This window comes from Amblyomma maculatum, chromosome 10 (assembly GCF_055883805.1).
Source record: "Amblyomma maculatum isolate TAMU_Amacu chromosome 10, ASM5588380v1, whole genome shotgun sequence".
NCBI classification, from domain to species: domain Eukaryota; kingdom Metazoa; phylum Arthropoda; class Arachnida; order Ixodida; family Ixodidae; genus Amblyomma; species Amblyomma maculatum.
Window position 1 is genome coordinate 69,153,348 of NC_139353.1, and position 20,597 is coordinate 69,173,944.

Genomic DNA, 20,597 nt, shown 5'->3' on the forward strand with positions numbered 1-20,597 from the left:
GCTTGAACATTGTACGTTGTTGCAGACGTCAACATATATGCATATAGACCCCTATGCGGGTCAGGTTGCAGCCCAACTTACATTTCACGAAGTCCGGTGGAATAGACTTGTATATCCAGAATTTGTCATTCCGATTTCACTTGCCACCACTATGCAGACCTTAATCATATCATGTTTTCCCGAACATTCTTTCTTAGCTATTCTAGTAACCACGAATCACGCTCTGCTCAGGAACACAAGTGTCCTTATAATAACGAAGCATATGAATACGAGTGGTCCCGAGAGTGAATGGAAGGGTAAAAGAGAAATCCGGGTTTTTCATGCCATGCCATAAATGCGTTTAAAAGCAATTCAACTGAAATGATTTTTTTCGGAAATTCCATGAAATGGCTTGAAGCATACGTGCATTAAAATATTGTTACTGGGAAGTATTTATTGAAACTTGCACAGCGATGGGCGGGACTCAGCGCAAAGATTTCCGGGGCCGTCGAGCATCCACTCTCATCAGCTCACTCTCACCCTCATCCACTCGCATCAACCGGACTACAACAGCTGCGGTGCAAAGGCCTCTCTCATACTCCGGCAACTAACCCGGACCAGTGCTAGCTGCATCCATTTGTTGTGCAAACTTCATCCGTGCGTGCACCTACCTTTCTGCCGCCCGCCCTCTTATGCTTTCAATCCTTTGAGATGCAGTTTGTTAAACTTGGCGACCAGGTTATCCTCTCTTCGCAGAACAGGCGCTTCCCATGTTCATTTATGTTTTTTTTTTCATTTCGAATAGAATGTCATTACCTCGAGTTGTTTCTCTCACCCACTCTGAACGCCTCCTATCTCTAAAAGTTAGACTTACAATTCTCTGTTCCATGTGTCTCTGCACTGTGCTCAACGTAATTAGAACACTAATCTTTAGCCTCCACGTTCCAGCGCCATAGGTGGGTAGCGGTAAAATGCAACTTTTTTATACTTTTCTTTTGAGCGATACTGGCAAGCTGCTACTCATAATCTGCGAGTACTTGCCAAGTGCGCTGAATCCCAATCTCGTGTTTATGATTATTTCCCTGTCACGGTCACGATCTGCGGTTACTATGCCTGTCCTAAGCAGGCATATTAGCCTTTCACTTCCAGTGCTTTGCTCGGTATTGAAAACTGCTGTTCCTTTCCGTAGCTGTTGAACTTACCTTAGTCTCCTGTACAATTTTGGGCCTACCTTTCTGCTTTTCCTTTCTAGGTCATCAATTTATATTTACGATTCAACCCCCTAGTTCATTATCAACGCACTATCGTGAGCAAATTGCAGATTACTGAGTCAACCCCTATTCCTTATGTCTCCCATTCAGTCCCTGAATACGTCCGCTAAGTAAGCTCTGAACAGTTCTGCGGCTGAACAGTGGCTGAACGATGAATTCTTGTGGCAAAAATTGCTAGTCCTCATTACCATGCAAATTATAGCATGAATGATTGACTGCCATAAATTCCATAAAAAAATAAACCGGGGAACCGTAAAACGCCATTGTAAAGCGGAGTGTTTTGGACCTATTTCGCATGTGTGTCAGACTTGGTTTGATTTGTGGGGTGTAACGTTTCGAAGCTACTCAGGCTATGAGAGACAGCATAGTGCAGGGTTGCGGAGTAATTTTGACCACCTAGGAAGGGGGGTGGGAGTCTGTTTTTTGCCTTTTCGCCTCCATAAAAATCAGCCGCCATGGCCAGGATGCACCGCGGCGGATGAGTGTAAGTCGATGAAAGAACATCAGAAGCTGAATGCGAGAGACAGAGTTGCAGCTAGGAGTCATTTGTCTGAACAAATGGCCCACTTAGATCTGCACTCGCACCCTCACTTTCTGGAGTCACTCGTAGCTTTCTAACGTTTTGTTTTGCCTTAATGTTTTTAAGGTCAATGTTATTAAGACAGCCGTCACTGCTAAAATTTATAAATTTGGATCTAACTGCTTCCGTGCATAAACAAACAGATAATGGTTGCATGCGATCGTCCCATTTCCCCCATGTTGGTTTAAAATGCTCACAAGGAGTGCTTTAGTAGTAGTAAAAGGTTTTATTAGAGAATAAAATAAAAATAATAAAGGAAAGTTTGGTTTTGTGGGGTTTATCGTCCCAAAGCAACTCCGGCTATGAGAGACGCCGTAGTGGAGGACTCCGGAAATTTCGACCACCTGGGGTATTTTAACATGCACTGACATCGCACAGCACACGGGCGCCTTGCTTTTCGCCTCCATTGTGGCTCTAAACACAATGTTTTCTATGTGGATGTTACGAGCCCGCACCATTCCAGGGGGGATGGTACACAGCTGTAGTCGTTCACGAGGAAAGACAGGTGGATGGCCTCACTTTTAAGGCCCCTAGCGCAACCCACGCGGAGGAAGTAGCAATCGCCCTGGCTGCCTCCCACCGTCAATCTAAATTCATTCTATCCGACTCGCGAGGGGCCTGTCGGAATTATGAGCTGGGCTGGATAACGCCAACAGCACAAAGAATACTTTGGAGAGCAGCTTGGGATCAGAATCCCCAGACCCGATTTCTCATTTGGACTTCAGGCGACGAGGGCTTATTAGGGAATGAGGCCGCCAACTCGGCCGGCCACGCACTCACTAACCGGGCCCCCGGCGTAGACGTACCGATCTGGACCAGGACACGTATCCTCTCTTAACTTAAGAAATCTATTACCGGAACTTGCATCGTCAGTACCCGGCTCCTCTCAAGGGGCTAGGGAAAGCGGGCGAAGGAATACTTCTTAGACTTTTTGCTAACACTCTACTGTGCCCGGCAGTACTCAAACATTTTGACCCTTCCTTTTCTGGCCTCTGCCCTTTCTGTGGAGAGGTGGCTGACACCTTTCATATGGTCTGGGCATGCCTGCTAAATCCTTCCCTTTTACCTATAACCCCTTCCCCTACCCGAGAGGACTGGGAGGCGGCCCTGCTCGGTTGCCTGGATCTAGCGGCACAACAAGCGCTGGTCCAGCGAGCTCGTGTGGCGGCCCAGACCAATGGAGTCCCAGAATAAGGGACTCCACCTAGTATTGTAAGGGGAGCGGCCCACTAGGGGTGGCTCTAAAAACAACCTCTCCTTTTTGTAATAAATTCCTTCCACCACCATCACCACCAGGCCGGGACTCGATCCCGCGTCCTTGGGAACAGTAGTCGAGCGCCGTAACCACTGCGCCACCCCGAAAAAGATGTTTTGCCTGCCCCGGTATCTGCTTTCAAAATGAGCTGAGGCCCCTAAGCTGGGGCGGCGGAAATACAGGGATAGCAAGGAAACAGGTAGGAGAAATCAAAGAGGTGAGCGACAGGGAGAAAGGACAGTATAGATTAAAACGTAAAGGAGTATAATACAGTATTGTACATAGAAGGTTTTACCCGATTTCCCATTCAGCGAAAGGGGAGCGGCCGCAGAGAGTGCGCGCCAAGGAGTCGCCCTTTTCTGTTGCCGGTAGAAATTTGTTTTAACATTATTGGTGTTGTATAGCCCTTGGGCGAAGCTTTAATCATTTGAATGAAATACCGAAATGCTGGGAAGAATAGCCAGAGAAGAAAATAAATGTCAATTTTTTTTCCCGCAGCCTTTATTAAAAAATCACTAAAGCGGTCGGGCAAGTAAGAGAGAGATAGATGCTTTTACACGTCTAGCGTTTCTTTTTTTTTTTTACTGTGAAAAAGGCTGACCGCCGAAGAATTGACGCGTTTGAATTGTGGTGCTGGCGAAGACTCTTGAGAGTTCCTTGGACTGCCAGAAGATCAAATCAGTCGATATTGTCGACCATAAACCCTGACCGCTCATTGGAGGGTCAAATTCTAAAGTTAAAGCTCAGCTACTTTGGTCATCTGATGAGAAGAGAGGAGTCGCTGGAGAAAGATTTGGTGTTGGGAAAGGTTGAGGGTCGCCGGAGAAAGGGTAGGCAGCAAACGCGATGGCTAGATGGCATCGTCGAGGCACTGCAGATGCAGTTATGGGATATTAGGAAGATAGTGAGAGACCGGAAAGCGTGGCGTGACATGGTTCATAGGGTCACGAAGAGTCGGACACGGCTGAACGACTGAACTGAGCGTTTCTTTTTACTCAGAATTTAATGTATAATTTAAGCTCACCTTTCAGGAAGTTTTGTCGAAGTTTACATAAAAAGCACAGAAAGTTAAAAAGCGGCAGTGTCTTACACATGCAAGGCTTGTCCAAGGAAAATATGTGCCGCTTTTTTACCGATCATGCCCTGCCGGTGCTACATCAGCAGCAACAGTTTTTCCAATAAGTTTCCACGAAAGTCATCACGCTAATGTCTTGCTAACTACCGATATACGCGGCATCCAGGCTGGAACTAGGAAAATATTTACGCATGTTTGTAACACCTGCAAAGTGCACTGGTTAGAAATATTAAAAACTTTCAAAACTCTGAACATCACGGTAAGCGCACATTTCCGTGATAGATTTACGATCACTTCTTTTGCTCCTACCACCATGCTGTCGGCTGCTCTTGGGATCACTAATGAGCTGTGGAATGGTAGACGTTTTTCAAAAGTGCGTGTTGCTTGTCGGTACTTTGCATCGATATTGCCTTATCGAGACAAAATTATGCTGTTCTACAGGCGACGCCCCTAACTTACCGCTTGACTAGAAGTTTCTGAAACCTAACTCATACCATAATGCTTCTTTTAGGTTTGAAGGTAATATGTGAGAAAGACCTTTTTGAGAGGACGTACTAAACCAAACATGAAAAGCTACATAGCCTACTTGAGTATCTTTGTACTAATCTGGTTAATGATCTTTTCAAAGCAATATTACTTCCATTAGTAATACTGCGCATTACCGAACATATATGGTTGTTACAAAAATTGTATGCTTTATTCACCTTCGTTCTTTGATAAATCTCAACATTTGATACTGTGACCCTGCTAAAAACGCTAACAAGGAAATCCCGCCATATTGTTCTTTTTATCTCCTACTTCTAATACTTTCGTTCTAAAGGGTTATTACATTGATATCTCTTAATTGGTGCGTTGAACTTGTAGGGCTTAAAAAGTGAATCGATGACTCTGTAGCAATTAAAAAGACAGGCACTGAGAAATGTAGGTTTTCTGAATTCGAAACTCTGCAGATTCGTTGAGTAAGTAGGCCCAACTACACGTGAAAAACAATTGCTGCCTATCTAGCTAAGTTATACAAGTAGGCTCTAGCATATTGTGTTTTATATTACCTTCGCTTCGAGACATGCGATTCAAAGTCAGGCTCGAGGCGAAAATCAACAAAATTGATGACTGGGGAGCTTAGGTGTTCTGCAATCATAAGCTTTGGCGAGCTTAATGCATAGTTTGACAAAAATTCGATGCAAAACACAAGAGCCTGGCAATTGAACTCGCGGGCTGAACGGCAGCAGCGAGAGTATAGTGCTCTGGCGCGGAGTCGTGCAATGCGAATCTTTTGCTCAGCCGTGTGATCGAAGCTAGACTCAGCATAGTTGCCGCAGTGGTTTCGCCTTCAAGGTCTGAATATTTTTTCTGTGCGTCAGTGTGTACCGTATACGTCGGCTGCACAGCTGGCAGTGACCATATTCACACGGTTCTCCTCAGTGCTTCAGTGCGCCACCTAATCTAGCGCCTTAAAAGGCAACCCAAGGTTTTTTGCTCACATTCAGACCAATTGGCAGCAGTAAAATACTCCTGCTGCTAGCTTTATTTTTAAATTATTGATCCTTTTTAGTCATTCGCGACAGTATAAGACCTGCAAGTACGTCTGTACGTCGACAGAGCAAACTTTGAACTTTTTTCCTAGTTTATCCGAACACACAAAAACTAAATGTGTGGGTAACATAGTGTAACGCGTAATTTAAAGGAGACGCAGTTAGGATAAGCTTTCTGAACGGAAATTCTTCTGCTAAATGACACGAGAGAAGTTCTTCTTTTATTAGTTTTCTACAGCCCCTCCCCACTTCAGGAGGAAAATTAGATTTTATGCACCGCTTTCCCCCTTTTTTTATTCTTCACCTCATTTGCTACCGCTATGAGTCATTAACCCTACCCAGTGGTATAAAATTGCACAGTTTAGTAGCATGGTATACATCGATGAAACTGAATCGATTCCCGCAGGTAAGTTTCTCAATACGTTGAAGATAGTTAAAGCGACTAGGTGGGAGGCATATTTTTGGCAGGTAATTTGTGATATGGTTATAAGGGGTAATTTACTACATAGGTATTCCTGACTGTGTGCGCGAGGAAGGTTTTTCCTTTGTAGATAGCAGTAAGGGATGGTTAGATGAACGCAAAAACTGCTTAGTTTGTTTGCTACTACGGTTTTTTAAAGAAACAGATGACCTTTACCTTGGAAATAAGGTCTGCTTTTCCAATCAGAAGCAAACTTCAGCTTCGTACGCCTTAGTGGTATCAAGCTATAGGAGCCTGCATTCCACACTTACATGCGTACTCCTCAGGATTAAGCCGTAACTTACCATTTACGGGGCAGACCACGTCACATAAATGCAAACGCACACATCCTTTACAATCATGCGCGGTCTTGTCAGTAGGATAACTATCTACAGAACCAAATGTGTGCATCGAAATCTTGCCTAAATTCGACAGACAATTTTTGTTGAAACTGAGTCAATTCCTGAATAATAATGAAACAATGGAAACACGCAGCTGCCTTTGAATCGCACTGCAGATTACGTTGTAATTGCTTTATTATATATGCGTGATGTCACCTTTGAAGTTAGCGTTGTGTGACATGTAGTATCACACCCGAAGTTATGTGGCTGAGTAGTCATAACCTTGTAGAGTGCGTTAGGCAATGTTCGCCGACAGCAGATTTTGTGTCATTCATTCATTACTCTCTAAAATATAATAATTGGAACCTTACGCAAAAACTGAAAGTAGTCAACGGTTTAAAATCTGACACTTTACATGAAAAAACAAGAATAAATAAATATAGTGCTCGTGCAGTCTACACAGCCGAAGCAACTACTTTGCTGTTTAGGAAGGTTACTATTTTCATTTGTCTCTCGTATATCGAATCCAAAAAAAAAGCTCTCCAATATATCTCATTAAAATCATGCTACATTTTTTCTATACGCACGTTCTTTCTTACACCATTTTTGCTGGCGTTTCACCTTATCTCAACAACAAGACAGGCTGCCCGCTGCCCACTCATCACTTTCCACAAACCTTTATACGCCACATCGTAGAGTATCCTTACTGGTTTGAGGCACTGTGCTCAAGTGGTTCCTGTAATTTCTCGCCAACTTTGACATATCTAATGCTTGCGGCTGAGTTAATTAGTTCCGAATTTGTTCTCGTTATTTCAAATAATTTTCCCATAAAAGTGTGACAATCGGAGTAGCAAGAAAAAATTTTGAGCACAATGTTACGCTAATTATATTATGTGATTAATACCAACACCCAATGATAGTAATAATAATAGTAGTAATAGTAATAATTAGAAATCGAATATTTGTAAAATTTGTAATTGTATTATTGTATTGTATTGTATTGTATTAGAGATGTCTAGCTTACAATAAATATTAGCATCGCCATACCCAGAACTCCAGCGCAACGTACACAGACATGTAAATAGCAACAACACTGGCGCACACTTCCAACTGTAATACCATGTCATTACAGTTGGTAGTGTGCGCCTGTGTTATGCTTCTACTCAGTTGTTTGTGTACTTTGCGCCACAGTTCTCGGTATTATGCAACAAATACGCTCTACCTGCCCTTACTGTAAGACTGGTGGCATATCCTTGTATATAGTATCCAGAACTTCGGCGCAAGGTACACAAACAAGCGAATAGAAACACAAAACAGACACACAATACCAAACTATAATATGGAGCTAAATCCGCACTTCCTCTTCTACTCCCAAGTACATTTCACTCGCACACCTCTTTTTTGTCAAGCAGATGTTCAGCAACAAAAATCTTAGCAGCACAATACCCAGGAATACGGCGCCACGTACACAAACACGTGAACAGAAACACAACACTAGCGCAAACTATCAATGCCTATGCAGTGTAATTACAGTTGGTAGGTTAGTGTGCGCCTGTTTTGTGTTTCTATTCACGTGTTTGTGTACGTTCCCTTACAAAAATGGTCGTCAACAGTCTTAAGAATTTGTATTAACACCTTATTTACTCTATCAATATTGTACGTACTTTTAATCTGTATCGACATGTGTAAATACGAAGTTGATACACGGTTACTTTTGTGTATTTAGATCAGTTCATATAAAGTTAGTACATAGCAAGTTGTTAGGTGAATATACTTCTCTGTATATACGCCTGTCAATATACAGCAGGGGCGTAGCCAGGGCTCTGTTTCGAGGTCAAAACACCTTCCGAAAGTTTTTGAACTCCTTTTTTCGGCCTTTTTTGCATTTTTTTATCGATGCCGTATAACGCCCTCGATAATTATGCCTGGTTATACCACTCATACACAGTTATTGCAATATAGTGAAGCAATTTGGCATGTCAGAAAAAATGTTCAGATCGAAAGTATATATATAGTCCCAATTAACTGACCGAAATCATGCTGTTCATTGCAAATCATATTTGAATTACATTTTTTATTTTTATTATGAGTAACATCTGTTTAAAAAAATGGAAAAAGACAATTGATACGACCAATTTGCAAGAATCATTGATAAAAACGTATAAGTTTATATTTTGAAATAATTAACTGGTTACAATTTCACTCTTCATCGCGCATTTCTTCGTCAAGCGTCCGCTCTTGTTGAGGACGCACTGAGTCCTGTTATCGAGCTCGCTCGCACCATTAAAGACTAAAACATCACAAATGGAAGGTAAACGCGAACAGCACGGCGTCAGCCAACGCGCCGCCAACTTTACGATGGCGAATGTGCGCTGTGTAGTGTTGTCGGGTTACATCGCGCGATGCTCTCCAAGAGGCGCACGCACTGAACGCTCGGATCCACGTAGCCCAGAAGCTGTATGGGCGGGACTTTAGCATTATTTGATGGTATACACACAACTATTGAGTATATGCACATGTTCAGTAAAATACCGAACGAGCTCCCCCCCCCCCCTCCACCCCCTTCCCTTTTCACGCGCCGAAATTACTGGAAAATGGAGAGTGCTTTCCCCTGACGAGGACACAACGTTCACCAGAAAAAAAAATTAACTTCTCTTTTTTTTTTCTTTTATCGACATGATCGGGATTAGAACTGTGCGCCCAGACGCTGTCGAGCCACCCCACTTTTCACGCTACGCCCCTGCCTACCACTTATACAAACAATTCGGACATTTTCTATCGCCGCGCTCAAAAAGTTAGCAATTGTCTTATTCACTTCTGCGCCACAGCTCCCGTCAAGGCAGTGGCCATATCTCAGCCCATCTGTTCCTGACCGCGCGCATCGTATGTTTCGCTCGCGTAGGTTATCCGAGACCACACAGCAGCCTTTGGGCATGTGCGTCAACCGAGCGAGTGCTCTACAGGTTCTACTTTTGTTTGTTATGTTTTTGCTGGAGGTTGTGTCTGGGTGAGGTGCGTGCTAAGGGCAAGGGTAGGGAAGGGAGGCGAGCTAATGGTAAGAGAAGAGAACGGAAGAGGGAAGGCGTAGAGAAGGGTGCGGTGCGGGCGAACTAGCACACATAACGGCATAGAATGCGCCAGCAGAAACACGCATATTCGCTCGCTGCCTTCGCATCGCGCTCATTCACCCTAGTGAACTATATCACCGCGCAACCTGCGGCCCGCAGCACTGAACTTGCACTGTGCATAAATTAAGCGCCCTTACGGCACAATTAACAGCAATTAACATGTGGAACCACGGAATATGAACCAGCTGTAGCTGAACATATTCATCCTTCCGTGTGTTGTGATCCATTGAGAACGTTATGCTAGTTCTAGCTGCAGCCACCCTCTCGAGAGGGTGGTTGCAAGGTGTCGTTCAAATACAATGCGCGGGGAGGATGCAAGGAGGCGCTTGACCATCGGAGCGCGCGCCTTCGAGCTGGCGGAGGGGGAGCGTCTAGCCGTCCTGCGAGCAAAGAACAAAGCAGCACGCACGCACGCACGCATTTTCACCAACCCCCCTTGAAGTGCGGAAAGTGTGAAAGGAGAAGCGGGCAGGCTTGCCAACGTAGACAGCATGGTAACAAAGCTGTGACGGCTTGGAGCTGCCCTCGGCAAATCACAGAGCAGGTTGCACGCTTTCTTCCTTTCGTTTATTTTTTTAAAGTTCGGTATGGACTGCTTTAGCCTGATCGGCAGCTAGGTAGCGCTGGCGATTTGACTGCTACGTTAACATTTACGCACCCTTCAATCAATCAATCAATCAATCAATCAATCAATCAAATTATCACTCAATCAATCAATCTTATTTTCAAATCCGAGGACGGGGGCTCCTCAGCGAGAAAGCAGTTGCACAATGCTTGAGAGTTTACATGGAACACATTACAGGCATAAACATTGCAGGCATTACAGAGATGAACAGCATCAAAAGTAAAAAAAAGAAACATAGATATGTGTTTACCGAATAACAGCGCAATTTCATGGTAATACCGCAGTGTTGTCATCAATACAGCAAAAAGGATGGCTTCAAAGTTTCACAAAATATTCACGAAGCTGTCTCCGAGTAAAAGTAACCAAATCAGCAATCAGTTTTTCGTGTTTATTTAGCATAAATGGATGATGCTCTCAGTCTTGAGAGCTATATCTTTTCCGCCACTGCAAATCTGCATGTGTGTGAGCGGGCGTGTGTGCAAATAACTTATGCGCAGGTACTCAATATGTGTGGCCCCGCATATGGTCAGAACTCAAGTTTTCATTACAATGAGGAAAGCAAACAAACGATCCATGCAGCGCGCTGTGAAGAAGCGGGCTTGCCACTCCAAGTCTCTGCGTCGCCTCAAATACCAGCCACCCCACAAAACCACCGGAAGAAAAATAACGAAAGCAAAAGATTGCGAACGCACAGAACCGGGGCTCGCTCGGCATTCCACGCTTCCCACCTTGCGTCTGAGCAGCGCAGCAGCGCGACTAAAAAAAAAAAAGAAAGCGAACTCCACGATACACGCGTGAGCGGACGCCGAGACTACGGCTTGGCTTCGGCACCCATGTGTCACGTGATTGCTCTCCGAATGTCCTGCAAAAATAGAGGCATGCGTCGCGTGATTGTGTCACGTGATTGTGTACCGAAAAGACCTGCAAAAAAACTTCTCGGGGAGGCGGCGTTTGGCGACGTCGAGCACGGAAAAAAATACTTCTCTCTGCCAGAAATCTTCAATGTAAGTTGCCAAACGTTTTCATTCCTTTGTTATAAACCCTTTGCGCATACTCACGGAAACTTTTATGTTTCTGAACTGAGCAGTTTTTAACTTACACGCGTTTACCCATTTTTTAATTTGCTGCACACAGCAGGACCAATGTGCTAGGAAGATTTTTCATCGTTTAGCCTTTTTAGCACCTAGTTAAGTTCCAAAAAGTGATCCTCGATGGTCCGCGGTCTCTTTCCGATCAATTTGCAAAAAATTTCAGGTAGTTAAGGCGTTTTTTTTTGCGGAGTTATTACCAATTATTCAAACGTAAACAACCGCTTTGCCTCGCAGCCATAACTGTAAGCTTCAAATATTGAGAGAGTCCTTGTACTGCGTAAAAGCGATGTAGATGCTATTTTTATCTTCCATCAGATGTGTGCGATCGCTCGCTACCTGTCTTTTTTATTTATAGGGTTTCTGTGCTGAGCTATTTGCACATTGAGCCGGTAATTCGAGGTTGATTGGAATAGTCCATAAGCAACGACTTTTGCGCGTAAAATTATACTGTATTTTAAGCTTTTCTTTCGAGTAAGCACAGATTTGGGGGGGGGGGGGGGGGGAGTGATATATCATTTTATTCATAACAATTCGCAGACTCCAACACAGTAATAGTTATATTTGTATCCTCAGTAGGTCAGTACGTATTGTTTATTTAAGTCCCATAGATTTTTTTTCTTTTTTTTTTTTACGGAGGCGGATCAATGTGGGTCAAGCTAACAATTGGCTGTGAAGTAAGTGATTAGAGCTTTCAAACTTAGTCTTCTGTTTTGTTTAATTTCTAAGAACCTTTAAGCTTCACAGAGAAACAGCATATTTTGAAAAGTGAATTTCAACTATGGAAGGTCTTCGTTTATTAATGTTTGACATTGCTGACAAGGGTCAGAATCGAAACAGATGATAGGATCGAGTTTTTTGGTAACTTATGGCATGTGACCTAGAGCTGCTAGGAATTCATTTTCTGAGACAGCTTTTCTTTAGGAGTATAGGGAAAGTAATGGTATGTTATGGATTTTGAGAAGCATGGATTTAAGTCTTTCTTTTACTGCGTTTACGGCTTGTTTGGCAATAATGCTTGCAGCCCAGCTGATTCAACTGTATTGTCACACTGCTTTTGCAGCAGATTTCATCAGCCATCGAGGGAGTGCTGCCTGAATATGAAGCAGACAGCGTCATGAATCTGTTGAGGCAGTTTATACTATCAGCCATGGGTGCCCTGCCCTAAAGCATCCTTCCTGTAAAGGAGACATTGAATTGGTAGGTATCACATGCTGATGTTTTTTGCATTGATGTGCTTGCTTTATAACTGTAAAATGTTTACTGGTTCATGCTTTCTTGCATTTATTGTTTTCTTTTGAGAGTATAAAGGGCGGATGTGTAACAGGCTTCATTAAAGCAAAGCTTGAAACCAGCTCGGTATTGGTATATGATTCTTGCTGTGTTTTTAGCGCGAGACTGACGTGTTGGTGAATCTTGCTCATAGTCTGCACTAAAGAAAATTTTTCATGGCCTCTTCAGAGCTTTAAAACAGGAGATATACTTAGCTGTTTTATTGCAGTAGTACCTACAATTTCTAGTTGAGGCAAAATTGAGTAAACCTGTGTTTTAATAGTTCAGTGACAAATATAGTTTCATAATATAGCTGACTGCACTGTGCATATGTGTGCATGTTCATGCTGACATTCAGTTACTGTTTATTTAGACTGCCTCAGCATATGTACACATACAGTGATGCTTCACTTGAACAAAGTTCAAGGGACCTTAGGAAAAAGTTTGTTGAAATGAAAGTTCATTTGACTGAAATAAATGCGTGGAAGATTGTTTCCATTCGCTTCAAGAAATATTCAGTTCAGTCGTTCAGTCGTGTCCGACTCTTCATGACCCTATGGACCATGTCACGCCACGCTTTCTGGTCTCTCACTATCTTCCTAACATCACATAACTTAATCTGCAGTGCCTCGAGGACGCCATTTAACCATCGCGTTCGCTGCCTACCCCTTCTCCGGCGACTCTCAACCTTTCCCAACAGCAAACTTTCTCCAGCGACTCCTCTCTTCTCATCAGATGACCAAAGTAGCTCCTTTAACTTTAGAATTTGACCCTCCAATGAGCAGTCAGGGTTTATGGTCGACAATATCGACTGATTTGATCTTCTGGCAGTCCAAGGAACTCTCAAGAGTCTTCGCCAGCAACACAATTCAAACGCGTCAATTCTTCGGCGGTCAGCCTTTTTCACAGTCCAACTCTCGCATCCATACATCACAACTCGAAAGACCATAGCACGAGTTTTACGGATCTTGGTTGGCAGTCTAATGTCTCTGTTCTTTACTAGGTGGTCAAGGGTAGCCATGGCTCTCTTTCCCAGAAGCAGGCGTCTCCTAATTTCATTGGTGCAGTCTCCTTCTGTAGTAATCTTGGTGCCCAAGAAGAGAAAATCTGTCACATATTTTTAGGTTGTTCAAATCTTATCTGAACCCATTTATTTGTCACCGCGCTGATTTGCAAGTGAAGAATGCGTAACCTTTTGCAGCACTTTTGAATGGACTACAGTGGTTTTACTGTGCAAGCTCCTGAGAATCTTGCCTATCACAACGGCCTGCTGAGGACAAAAGGCTTTCATTTTCTCCAAGCAGATCATGGTTAACCAAAATGAACACATTCGCAATTCTTGGAGCTAAAGGACCTGGTAGGGCTGAAGATCTGGCTTTGACTGGCTATGACTGTACAGCTAATTAAGCGTGCAGACAGCTATGGATTCATCTGGTTACAAGCTAGTTTAGACAGCCAATTCACTTTAAAGCTAAATAACGGCCACTTTTCTTCACGCAATAATGAAGAGTGGTTCCTAACATAAAAATATGCTACAAAGAGTGCGGACTGTGCTTTTTTAAGCGCTCAGTATGGCTTTGAAGACACAAGATAGCACCGCGGAAAATGTTCGTTGAACTGAAATGAGCAATAACTGAAGTTTGTTAAAATGAAGTGCGTTTGCATAGTGTTCAATAGAGGTTCAGTGGGGGATTTAATAAAGTTCGTACAACTGAATACATCGTCGAAGTGACGTTTGTTGAAGTGGTATTCTGTTTTTCTGTGACTAAATGAGAACATTTACTTTGCTCAAAGCAACATATACACAAATATTTACTTTCTTGCTAGTCACCAAGATATGCAATTAACTTCCGAACTCATTTTATTCACAACGTATATAAATGCATCGTTAACCCTAGAGCCAAATAGTTACTAGCAATAACAAAAGTAATATGTTGATATTTATCTGTTGGAGAACATTTTTGTTTAATTGTTTTGTGTGTTTTTGAGTTCTGCAAACATGAGGGGGCTTGTTAGAGAAGGGGTGGGCTGCAAGACGAAGTGAAGTATCAGTGTGGCGGCCCTTTTGTGTTTATCAAATAATAATGCATCCTAACATGTAAAACGAATGCCTTTACAGCCTGCTAAAAATCTTTTTTAAATTGCATGTTTGGGTTCTGCCTGGATATACATAGATGGCAGAGAGAGATCTTTCTGCCATGGGGTGTGAACTGTATTTTGTGCAGAAAGCCAGAGGCTGTCGATCATGTGTTTATAGATTGTTGTGATAGGGTTTTTGGGAGGCAATATCCTACAGTGAACTTTGCTCAAAGATGTCCCTTTAAACCCCCATGGAATTTGGTTCTCAGGTGTTGAAAATTACAACAGTGTTCTGTAAGATATGATAAGGCTAAACTTGCATAGCACATGGAAGCGCCGAATGGCTGTTTGCCATGCTGATCTTTATTATCAGACCTATCCAAGAGTATAATGAGGGTTTTGTCCAACAGATGATGTTTTGAAAGCTCAGCCATGTGTACCTGTGTTTATCAGTGTATTTGAAAAAGCGATCAGTTTGAATGCGATAATTAGAGGTATTGTATCTAAACTAGCTCTCGGCCAGCCTGTAGTGTTTGTGAAAAGGCAACAGTGACAAGAAGGGTGTTTTGCTAGAGCTGTTAAGGCTCTTAAATCTGTGCAGGTCTGCTTTAGTACATGCATTGTCTGCTGTACATGGCTAGTTAAATGATTTCTGTTCATTTTATTACAAAAAGTCATTCTAAATCTAGATAAGCTTGCTCACCTCTATTGTTTGTTTGCATTGTGTTCACGCATGCAATACCTAGAAATGATGAAGTATTAGTAACAAGTAAATAAATAAAAGGAGCAGCAACTACATTTCCTTCATCCGCACATATTTAAGAGAAACATACTTGGGCTCATAAGATTTTAGTGTTGTTTGGAACTCTGTTTGATAGTGAAAGATCTTCCTGTGATTGCATAGAAATCTTTCAGAAACTTCTGAAATGGTTTGATACCTGGTGGTGCGGAGGTTGACTTCCCAGACAGTAATGTATTCCTATAGTACCGTATGCATGCACAATAGATAAACGTAACCCCTTGCATATATCACTGAATATTCCACTCTAGAAGAAAATTTTGTGCACAAGCATTTTACTGTAGTTTGCCTCTGTGGAGCATTGTATTTCTAATTCTGTGCTTCTCTTTTTATGCTGTTACTCAGTAACATATGAAGTATTCCTTGTTTGTTTCTGTTACAATTGTGCATTTCACTTTTCCTTTTTTTATTATTCAAAATAACTTTCTTCTTGCTGTTCTGACTAGTGTTCTCGTATGCATATGCAGCCCTCTTGATGCTTCATTGAGCCATATCTGGAGACTCCCTGTTGCCGTGGTCTGTGCCGACAAGTAAAAACCAGGCAACCTGACTTCCGGGACAAGTAGCAGTGGGACGTAGCTGCATGGTTTCTTCAGCATCCATGTGGATTTCTTATAAAAGACAGGTATTTCTCCTATATTTGACTTTCATATGTGATCAAGATTTTACCTTGGTGACAAGCTCTTGAAGGAAAGCATGGACATGAATGGCACTTTCTTGATTTTTTACTCTCGGCAATACACTATTACGACTTGTTAACTGCATATGTAGCAAAAATTATGTGTGACTGCATATTCCAGCAGTAAGCTGCATGATTTTTTAGGATGAAATAATTTAGCTCCTATTGTCGGTAGCCTACTATTGACGAGCCAAAGCAGGTAATACTAGGTACCAAAAAGTGATTATGCGGGGTCGGGTGGGTTTTATTGAGACAAGCTCTCCACGTTTTAAGCCTTTGTACAGGGCCAACGTGTCTCCCTGAATGTGTCTGGGACACATGCAAGTCTTGTATCCTCAAAAGGACCTTGTCTAAATTTAAATAAAAGTAGCGCCAACCTATTTTGAGTATGACCAGTTCAGAAGTAAGCTCAAAATTGAAGCAAAAAAGGCATTCATGTCCTGTGCAATGTCGGTGCACGTTAAAGAGCCCCAGCTCGTCGAATGCTCTAAAGTCCTCCCCTACAGCATCTCTCATAGCCTGGGTAGCTTTGGGATGTTAAACCACATAAACCAAACCAGTCATTTTTTACCACCCCATCTGACTTGTCTTTCCACGTATCTCCAAAAGATAGTGCCTACATAAGATTTGCCACTATTCCTGAGATTACCTAGATTATTATGTATTATGTATTTTATGATTATGTAATTTTCCTCAGTGGAGCATTGCGTTTCCAATTCTGGGCTTTTCATGCTGTCACTCAGCAACCATATGAAATACTCCTCCTATGTTTCTTTTACTTGTGCATTTGACTTTTCCTTTATTAATCAAAAAATCTTTCTTCCTGCTGTTCTGACTAGTGTTCTCATATGTACATGCAGTCCTCTTGTTGCTTCATTCGACCATATCTGGAGACGCCCTGTTGCCGTGGTCTGTGCCGACAAGTAATAAGGTAACCTGACTTCCGGGACAAGTAGCAGTGGGACGTAGCAGCATCCATGTGGACTTCTTATAAAAGAAAGGTATTCTAAATTTTGCTTTCATATGTGATAAAGATTTTACCTTGGTGATAAGCTCTTGAAAGGAAAAGATGGGCATGAGTGGCACTTTCTTATTTTCTTACTCTCTGGGAATACACTATTGAGACTTGTTACCTGCATATGTAGCAAAACGTATGTGTGACTGCATATTGTAGGTAATTATAATATACTTCATCATTCCCTATTATTGCTCTTGTATTCACCTAAGTGCTTGGTGTAGCTGGTCTTCAGTAATTAGTTAGGTGTGTGTTATCTGCTATGGCTAACATAGGCATCACTCAGGAAAAATGGGAGCAAACAGGCATAGTGGCATCACTTGCTGGTAGCATGCACCAAAATGTATGTATACATACTGATACGCTGCCGCTCAACATGTGTATTTGCTTGATGTAGCGAATGGCAGAGGATAGAGTTTATGTGATGACTGAGCATACTGGCGTGTAAATTTCACTCCTTTGTTTCCTGGGCACCTATTGTGATAATGTCGAATGATATAGAGGATCAAAAGGAATACAACTAAACACAGCAATAGTCTCTATCTCCTGAGGGTCTTTTGCAGATACTAGTTTGTACAGAAAGTGGTTGGAAACCTGTTAGCATATTTTGAGGCAAAAGAGGCATCTGAGTGAAGAGAGATGTGTGTGATGCTAGCACAAAGCGTGTAAAATTAGCAGAGAAATTTTGAGCATGTATATTTCTTTTCTAGGTGACACCATGATAAATTTGATATGGCTGCTACATCAAACACAATGTCGTTGCCATCGGAAACCAAGTGTTTCTGTGTCAAGGGTTTGTGCAATAAATGAAGGCATGAATTTGCATCTGTTTCTTTCACCACTTTCACTTTTCACAAAATATTACACGCATGTGAAGAGAGAGTAAAATACACATTAATATTGGACACTTGAAATATAGTTAGCTTAACACAAGATATTAATACTTTGTATGAACACGATTCTTTAAAATAACGGTGGCCAATTATCGGAACACAGTCGTTACAGCGTCCATATACGCTATCAATAGGCTAAGCATAGGAGGTATAAATACGTTCTATGTAAATACATTCTATTCAATCACGGTGGCCAATTGTCGGAAGGAAGGCCATACCTAGATCATACGTGTTTCTAAAGACTTTCTTTTGATGGTCGATAGCTTCTATGATCATATTGTCTAAAGACATCGCATAAAGTGATCATAGACATCTCTTTAAGGGTTGTGTCGCAGTTTAAGGCACTATGCAACACCAACTCTCCCCTGAAGGTATTATTCCTTGTTTATAGCTTTTAAAGTTTAATTGAGGTTCTCATTTGGTGCACGCGTGGTGCAAACAGGAACAGTACAACGTCTGCTCAAACGCCTCTAAATCGCACCACCTTGTGTTCCGGAGAACAAAACTCTCCTTATCCCCGAAGGTTGGCGACAAGCTGTGTGTTGACTCTCTCCAACGCAATAAGAATCCGGACCTCCACGAAGGCCTTCGCTTAGCTCGAGCGCAGGCGCTACAGTCTAAAACAAGCTCCAAACCAGGGGTCTACTAGGTCGATGTGACTGGTCCGCTCTGCCCACTACACGACGGCGGTAGTGCACCTGAACGCACAGATCAATGGACTCTCTTTCCGAGCCGAGAGTGCTCTCCGGGCCGCGATTGTCGTTTCAGTTTGTGTTTTTCTTATCATCCCATTATGTTGTGAGCTCCTAATATGTGCTAATGTTGACGCGCCTCGATCTAATATAAAAGAAATTCTGCGCCCCCCAACGTTAGACTGTCCCACAACCGCTCTCTTACTGGCATATCGCTTGATTGGCTGATTTGAGATGAATTTAATACGACGTCAACAAGGGCCCCTTTCCCAGATTTGGTGTGGTTGTCGCTGACCTTGAACGAAAACCTCGATGTCAAACTCTGGATCAGTTTGAAATGTTCCGATTAATGCTAACTTCTCAAGAAAGCTCCATAACTAAAAGAAGATAATTGAGCCGAAAAGAAAACTGAGTCAACTTTGAGTGGGATTGGAAGTTGAACCTAGGACGTTCGTGTGGCGAGACAGACACACACTCATAGGTCGCGAAGGCTCGCTGGTTTAAGCTGAATAAAGGTAGACCTACTGAATTCGCGTTGCTAAAGTTGTCCAACAGCGCAATCATGGTCTCATCTTAATAGGCGATGCTTAAATAAGCGCCCCGATCTTTAATGCATCGGGCGCTTATATAGTGCAAATATTGAAAGATGCGGCTCTTAACAAGCATCGCTTATAGGCCATTAAATGCACGTAGAACGCGCTTGGGTGTGTGTGATTAAATCTCGTACTCCACGGTCATCATATCCGTCTCTACTTTGCACTCAAGAATTAATAATGTCTTAAAAAATTCAGTACCGCAGATATATACTGCACTGTACTAACTAAAAGAACTACTACAGTTTTGCGCAGTAACTAAAATATATTTTTTCCCGTAGCAAAATCCGAAAAGAAATTCACGAAGATGCGCTGAAATTATTTGAAATGCTTTCACATCGAAATCTAAGACAGGAATGAAAAGCAGATTGTTAACGCGATGTGAACTCGAACAGTACGCTCTTGGTCGTATTGCTTGCCAAGCTGGGACGAATAAATGCAACCTCCAGCGCGATTTGTATAGCTTTCGCACATCTACACAAGGAGAAATTTGCTAGAGATGCCCCGCAGTTTGTGTCGCAGTGCATTGGCAGCGGATGCTGTTTATACAACGAAGCAAAGGCCACTGGGAAGCGCATTCATGAAGCTAAGACTACATAGAAATACACGGTTACCAGGAGAATAGGGCGGCGGCAATCACGGAGTTACTTTCAACACCGCTACCACCGGCGTGGCCGTCGCATTGCACAGGGTATACAGACGTTCAGCCCAGAAACATCCGAAATGCAGGAAAAGGAGGCCTTATTGAAACCCATGTCAACTGTTGTGTGTTGTCAACTTCACTAAGGAGCGCTTTCCAAGCAGCCCGAGACGCTCGCACAATTATTTCGCGGAAGAGCCTTTCTATCAAAAATATTTGAGGCTGCACGAGAGCTTTTTTCGACAAGGTGCAGCGCACATCTGCTCGTGACGGTCACCTAATCGGCTTTTGTTGGCAATGACAGCAGCTACCTACTACTATTCGCATAGAGCGCATCTAATGTAATAAAATATCCTTCCTGGAGTGACTTCTGCTGCTGTTTTACCACTTTTCGGCATAAAAGCTGCGTTTAACATAATTGTGAAATTACTCAAAGCAACAGCTATAGATTATTCCGAATATGCACCGCACACTCTCACTTTTCACATAATTGAGAAATTACTCAAAGCAACAGCTATAGATTGTTCCGAATATGCACCGCACACTCTCACTGCTTTTGAAGACAAGGAGAGAGTGCGAGAGTGGAGCTAACATTTAGTGC

The 20,597-nt window shown here is 42.6% G+C and overlaps 1 long non-coding RNA gene across 1 annotated transcript; it reads left to right on the plus strand.

Annotated features, from left to right (window-relative positions):
• The first annotated feature begins 12,186 nt into the window (after positions 1 to 12,186).
• On the plus strand, positions 12,187 to 17,991 carry LOC146176754 (uncharacterized). Its single transcript, XR_014701205.1, has 4 exons — positions 12,187 to 12,534; positions 15,952 to 16,109; positions 17,024 to 17,164; positions 17,889 to 17,991. It is a non-coding gene; the product is annotated as an uncharacterized LOC146176754 (long non-coding RNA).
• Positions 17,992 to 20,597: the final 2,606 nt, after the last annotated feature.